The following is a 6755-nucleotide window of genomic DNA, read 5'->3' as shown; positions in this document are numbered from 1 at the left end:
CTGGTCTAAAGTAGTGCACTATATAGGGAATAGGGTGTCATAGGGCTCTGGTCTAAAGTAGTGCACTATATAGGGAATAGGGTGTCATAGGGCTCTGGTCTAAAGTAGTGCACTATATAGGGAATAGGTGCCATAGGGCTCTGGTCTAAAGTAGTGCACTATATAGGGAATAGGGTGTCATAGGGCTCTGGTCTAAAGTAGTGCACTATATGGGAACAGGGTGTCATAGGGCTCTGGGTCTAAAGTAGTGCACTATATAGGGAATAGGGTGTCATAGGGCTCTGGTCTAAAGTAGTGCACTATATAGGGAATAGGGTGTCATAGGGCTCTGGTCTAAAGTAGTGCACTATATAGGGAATAGGGTGCCATAGGGCTCTGGTCTAAAGTAGTGCACTATAAGGGAATAGGGTGTCATAGGGCTCTGGTCTAAAGTAGTGCACTATATAGGGAATAGGGTGTCATAGGGCTCTGGTCTAAAGTAGTGCACTATATAGGGAATAGGTGTCATAGGGCTCTGGTCTAAAGTAGTGCACTATATAGGGAATAGGGTGTCATAGGGCTCTGGTCTAAAGTAGTGCACTATATAGGGAATAGGGTGCCATAGGGCTCTGGTCTAAAGTAGTGCACTATATGGGAATAGGGTGTCATAGGGCTCTGGTCTAAAAGTAGTGCACTATAGGGAATAGGGTGTCATAGGGCTCTGGTCTAAAGTAGTGCACTATATAGGGAATAGGGTGTCATAGGGCTCTGGTCTAAAGTAGTGCACTATATAGGGAATAGGGTGCCATAGGGCTCTGGGTCTAAAGTAGTCACTATATAGGGAATAGGGTGTCATAGGGCTCTGGTCTAAAGTAGTGCACTATATAGGGAATAGGGTGCCATAGGGCTCTGGTCTAAAGTAGTGCACTATATAGGGAATAGGGTGCCATAGGGCTCTGGTCTAAAGTAGTGCACTATATAGGGAATAGGGTGCCATAGTGCTCTGGTCTAAAGTAGTGCACTATATAGGGAATAGGGTGCCATAGGGCTCTGGTCTAAAGTAGTGCACTATATAGGGAATAGGGTGCCATAGTGCTCTGGTCTAAAGTAGTGCACTATATAGGGAACAGGGTGCCATTTGGGACATGTCTCTCCACTGCGACTCTAGGTCAGCAGGACTGATAGAGGGATCTTTCATTCCTCTTCCATTGTCTCCATAGCTGTATCAGCCTCAGCAGGACTGATAGAGGGATCTTTCATTCCTCTTCCATTGTCTCCAGAGCTGTATCAGCCTCAGCCCGTCACCAGCAGCACATGAAGCTCTGGCATCACTGCATCATCTGTTTATCTCCAGAACAGAAAGGGGCTCAGGATGAGGGCGAGTCACAACGCTATCACTAGGGTCGCTACAACGCTACGACACATGACTGGCCTACCAGGCTTCTCCTTAATGCACCACTGATGTAATGCTCTAGTTAGTGCGTTGTCATGGTTTCTAAAGCAATAAGAGAACCAGAGAATGAGACTGTTTGTGTCCAGAACGGAACGGTCTTAGAATGAGGATGTTACCACACTAGGGTCACTAACATGCTACGCCAACCAGCCTTCTCCCTAATGCACCACCGATGCCATACTCTCACGTGTCCAGCTCATTCCACGAAGGGCCGAGCGTCTGCAGGTTTTCGCTCCTCCCATTAGTAAGGAACTCCCCTCACCTGGTTGTCTAGGTCTTAATTGAAAGGAAAAAACAAAAAACCTGCAGACACTCGGCCCTCCATGGAATGAGTTTGACACCCCTGCTCTAACTCATTGCTTTGCCATTGTTTCTGAAGCACTAAGCGAATGAGAGACAGTGATATTAAACACGGGACTGTAGAAGTGCATTAGTAAACATCACCAAGAAGATGCACTCAATGGGCTTCTACAAGTCTCCTCACTGGGCATCTACAAGTCTCCTCAATGGGCAACTACAAGTCTCCTCAATGGGCTTCTACAAGTCTCCTCAATGGGCATCTACAAGTCTCCTCAATGGGCTTCTACAAGTCTCCTCAATGGGCAACTACAAGTCTCCTCAATGGGCTTCTACAAGTCTCCTCAATGGGCTTCTACAAGTCTCCTCAATGGGCATCTACAAGTCTCCTCAATGGGCATCTACAAGTCTCCTCAAAGGGCTTCTACAAGTCTCCTCAATGGGCTTCTACAAGTCTCCTCAATGGGCATCTACAAGTCTCCTCAATGGGCTTCTACAAGTCTCCTCAATGGGCTTCTACAAGTCTCCTCAATGGGCTTCTACAAGTCTCCTCAATGGGCTTCTACAAGTCTCCTCAATGGGCTTCTACAAGTCTCCTCAATGGGCTTCTACAAGTCTCCTCAATGGGCTTCTACAAGTCTCCTCAATGGGCATCTACAAGTCTCCTCAATGGGCTTCTACAAGTCTCCTCAATGGGCTTCTACAAGTCTCCTCAAAGGGCTTCTACAAGTCTCCTCAATGGGCTTCTACAAGTCTCCTCAATGGGCTTCTACAAGTCTCCTCAAAGGGCTTCTACAAGTCTCCTCAATGGGCTTCTACAAGTCTCCTCAATGGGCTTCTACAAGTCTCCTCAATGGGCTTCTACAAGTCTCCTCAATGGGCTTCTACAAGTCTCCTCAATGGGCTTCTACAAGTCTCCTCAATGGGCTTCTACAAGTCTCCTCAATGGGCTTCTACAAGTCTCCTCAATGGGCATCTACAAGTCTCCTCAATGGGCATCTACAAGTCTCCTCAATGGGCTTCTACAAGTCTCCTCAATGGGCTTCTACAAGTCTCCTCAATGGGCTTCTACAAGTCTCCTCAATGGGCTTCTACAAGTCTCCTCAATGGGCTTCTACAAGTCTCCTCAATGGGCTTCTACAAGTCTCCTCAATGGGCATCTACAAGTCTCCTCAATGGGCTTCTACAAGTCTCCTCAATGGGCTTCTACAAGTCTCCTCAATGGGCTTCTACAAGTCTCCTCAATGGGCTTCTACAAGTCTCCTCAATGGGCTTCTACAAGTCTCCTCAATGGGCTTCTACAAGTCTCCTCAATGGGCATCTACAAGTCTCCTCAATGGGCTTCTACAAGTCTCCTCAATGGGCATCTACAAGTCTCCTCAATGGGCAACTACAAGTCTCCTCAATGGGCTTCTACAAGTCTCCTCAATGGGCAACTACAAGTCTCCTCAATGGGCATCTACAAGTCTCCTCAATGGGCTTCTACAAGTCTCCTCAATGGGCTTCTACAAGTCTCCTCAATGGGCTTCTACAAGTCTCCTCAATGGGCATCTACAAGTCTCCTCAATGGGCAACTACAAGCCTCCTCAATGGGCTTCTACAAGTCTCCTCAATGGGCTTCTACAAGTCTCCTCAATGGGCTTCTACAAGTCTCCTCAATGGGCTTCTACAAGTCTCCTCAATGGGCTTCTACAAGTCTCCTCAATGGGCTTCTACAAGTCTCCTCAATGGGCTTCTACAAGTCTCCTCAATGGGCATCTACAAGTCTCCTCAATGGGCTTCTACAAGTCTCCTCAATGGGCTTCTACAAGTCTCCTCAATGGGCTTCTACAAGTCTCCTCAATGGGCATCTATAAGTCTCCTCAATGGGCTTCTACAAGTCTCCTCAATGGGCTTCTACAAGTCTCCTCAATGGGCAACTACAAGTCTCCTCAATGGGCTTCTACAAGTCTCCTCAATGGGCATCTACAAGTCTCCTCAATGGGCATCTATAAGTCTCCTCAATGGGCTTCTACAAGTCTCCTCAATGGGCATCTATAAGTCTCCTCAATGGGCTTCTACAAGTCTCCTCAATGGGCTTCTACAAGTCTCCTCAATGGGCATCTACAAGTCTCCTCAATGGGCATCTATAAGTCTCCTCAATGGGCTTCTACAAGTCTCCTCAATGGGCTTCTACAAGTCTCCTCAATGGGCTTCTACAAGTCTCCTCAATGGGCATCTACAAGTCTCCTCAATGGGCTTCTACAAGTCTCCTCAATGGGCTTCTACAAGTCTCCTCAATGGGCTTCTACAAGTCTCCTCAATGGGCATCTATAAGTCTCCTCAATGGGCTTCTACAAGTCTCCTCAATGGGCTTCTACAAGTCTCCTCAATGGGCAACTACAAGTCTCCTCAATGGGCTTCTACAAGTCTCCTCAATGGGCATCTACAAGTCTCCTCAATGGGCATCTATAAGTCTCCTCAATGGGCTTCTACAAGTCTCCTCAATGGGCATCTATAAGTCTCCTCAATGGGCTTCTACAAGTCTCCTCAATGGGCTTCTACAAGTCTCCTCAATGGGCATCTACAAGTCTCCTCAATGGGCATCTATAAGTCTCCTCAATGGGCTTCTACAAGTCTCCTCAATGGGCATCTACAAGTCTCCTCAATGGGCTTCTATAAGTCTCCTCAATGGGCTTCTACAAGTCTCCTCAATGGGCTTCTACAAGTCTCCTCAATGGGCTTCTACAAGTCTCCTCAATGGGCTTCTACAAGTCTCCTCAATGGGCTTCTACAAGTCTCCTCAATGGGCATCTACAAGTCTCCTCAATGGGCTTCTACAAGTCTCCTCAATGGGCTTCTACAAGTCTCCTCAATGGGCTTCTATAAGTCTCCTCAATGGGCTTCTACAAGTCTCCTCAATGGGCTTCTACAAGTCTCCTCAATGGCCTTCTACAAGTCTCCTCAATGGGCTTCTACAAGTCTCCTCAATGGGCTTCTACAAGTCTCCTCAATGGGCTTCTACAAGTCTCCTCAATGGGCTTCTACAAGTCTCCTCAATGGGCTTCTACAAGTCTCCTCAATGGGCTTCTACAAGTCTCCTCAATGGGCTTCTACAAGTCTCCTCAATGGGCATCTACAAGTCTCCTCAATGGGCATCTACAAGTCTCCTCAATGGGCAACTACAAGTCTCCTCAATGGGCATCTACAAGTCTCCTCAATGGGCAACTACAAGTCTCCTCAATGGGCATCTACAAGTCTCCTCAATGGGCTTCTACAAGTCTCCTCAATGGGCTTCTACAAGTCTCCTCAATGGGCTTCTACAAGTCTCCTCAATGGGCTTCTACAAGTCTCCTCAATGGGCTTCTACAAGTCTCCTCAATGGGCTTCTACAAGTCTCCTCAATGGGCAACTACAAGTCTCCTCAATGGGCATCTACAAGTCTCCTCAATGGGCTTCTACAAGTCTCCTCAATGGGCTTCTACAAGTCTCCTCAATGGGCTTCTACAAGTCTCCTCAATGGGCTTCTACAAGTCTCCTCAATGGGCTTCTACAAGTCTCCTCAATGGGCTTCTACAAGTCTCCTCAATGGGCAACTACAAGTCTCCTCAATGGGCATCTACAAGTCTCCTCAATGGGCTTCTACAAGTCTCCTCAATGGGCTTCTACAAGTCTCCTCAATGGGCTTCTACAAGTCTCCTCAATGGGCATCTACAAGTCTCCTCAATGGGCTTCTACAAGTCTCCTCAATGGGCAACTACAAGTCTCCTCAATGGGCTTCTACAAGTCTCCTCAATGGGCAACTACAAGTCTCCTCAATGGGCATCTACAAGTCTCCTCAATGGGCTTCTACAAGTCTCCTCAATGGGCTTCTACAAGTCTCCTCAATGGGCTTCTACAAGTCTCCTCAATGGGCTTCTACAAGTCTCCTCAATGGGCATCTACAAGTCTCCTCAATGGGCTTCTACAAGTCTCCTCAATGGGCTTCTACAAGTCTCCTCAATGGGCTTCTACAAGTCTCCTCAATGGGCATCTACAAGTCTCCTCAATGGGCATCTACAAGTCTCCTCAATGGGCATCTACAAGTCTCCTCAATGGGCTTCTACAAGTCTCCTCAATGGGCTTCTACAAGTCTCCTCAATGGGCTTCTACAAGTCTCCTCAATGGGCAACTATAAGTCTCCTCAATGGGCTTCTACAAGTCTCCTCAATGGGCTTCTACAAGTCTCCTCAATGGGCTTCTACAAGTCTCCTCAATGGGCAACTATAAGTCTCCTCAATGGGCTTCTACAAGTCTCCTCAATGGGCTTCTACAAGTCTCCTCAATGGGCTTCTACAAGTCTCCTCAATGGGCATCTATAAGTCTCCTCAATGGGCTTCTACAAGTCTCCTCAATGGGCATCTACAAGTCTCCTCAATGGGCATCTACAAGTCTCCTCAATGGGCATCTACAAGTCTCCTCAATGGGCAACTACAAGTCTCCTCAATGGGCATCTACAAGTCTCCTCAATGGGCAACTACAAGTCTCCTCAATGGGCAACTACAAGTCTCCTCAATGGGCATCTACAAGTCTCCTCAATGGGTAACTACAAGTCTCCTCAATGGGCTTCTACAAGTCTCCTCAATGGGCATCTACAAGTCTCCTCAATGGGCAACTACAAGTCTCCTCAATGGGCAACTACAAGTCTCCTCAATGGGCAACTACAAGTCTCCTCAATGGGCTTCTACAAGTCTCCTCAATGGGCTTCTACAAGTCTCCTCAATGGGCAACTACAAGTCTCCTCAATGGGCTTCTACAAGTCTCCTCAATGGGCAACTACAAGTCTCCTCAATGGGCAACTACAAGTCTCCTCAATGGGCAACTACAAGTCTCCTCAATGGGCAACTACAAGTCTCCTCAATGGGCATCTACAAGTCTCCTTAAAGGGAATCTACAAGTCTCCTCAATGGGCAACTACAAGTATCCTCAGGCCAAACCACAAGTCCCTTTTAAGATAGGTCGTGTTCCAAATGGAACCACTTTCACTAAATAGTGCACTGCTTTTGAC

Source organism: Coregonus clupeaformis, chromosome 1 (assembly GCF_020615455.1).
Source record: "Coregonus clupeaformis isolate EN_2021a chromosome 1, ASM2061545v1, whole genome shotgun sequence".
Classification (NCBI taxonomy): domain Eukaryota; kingdom Metazoa; phylum Chordata; class Actinopteri; order Salmoniformes; family Salmonidae; genus Coregonus; species Coregonus clupeaformis.
This window is presented reverse-complemented; position numbering follows the sequence as displayed.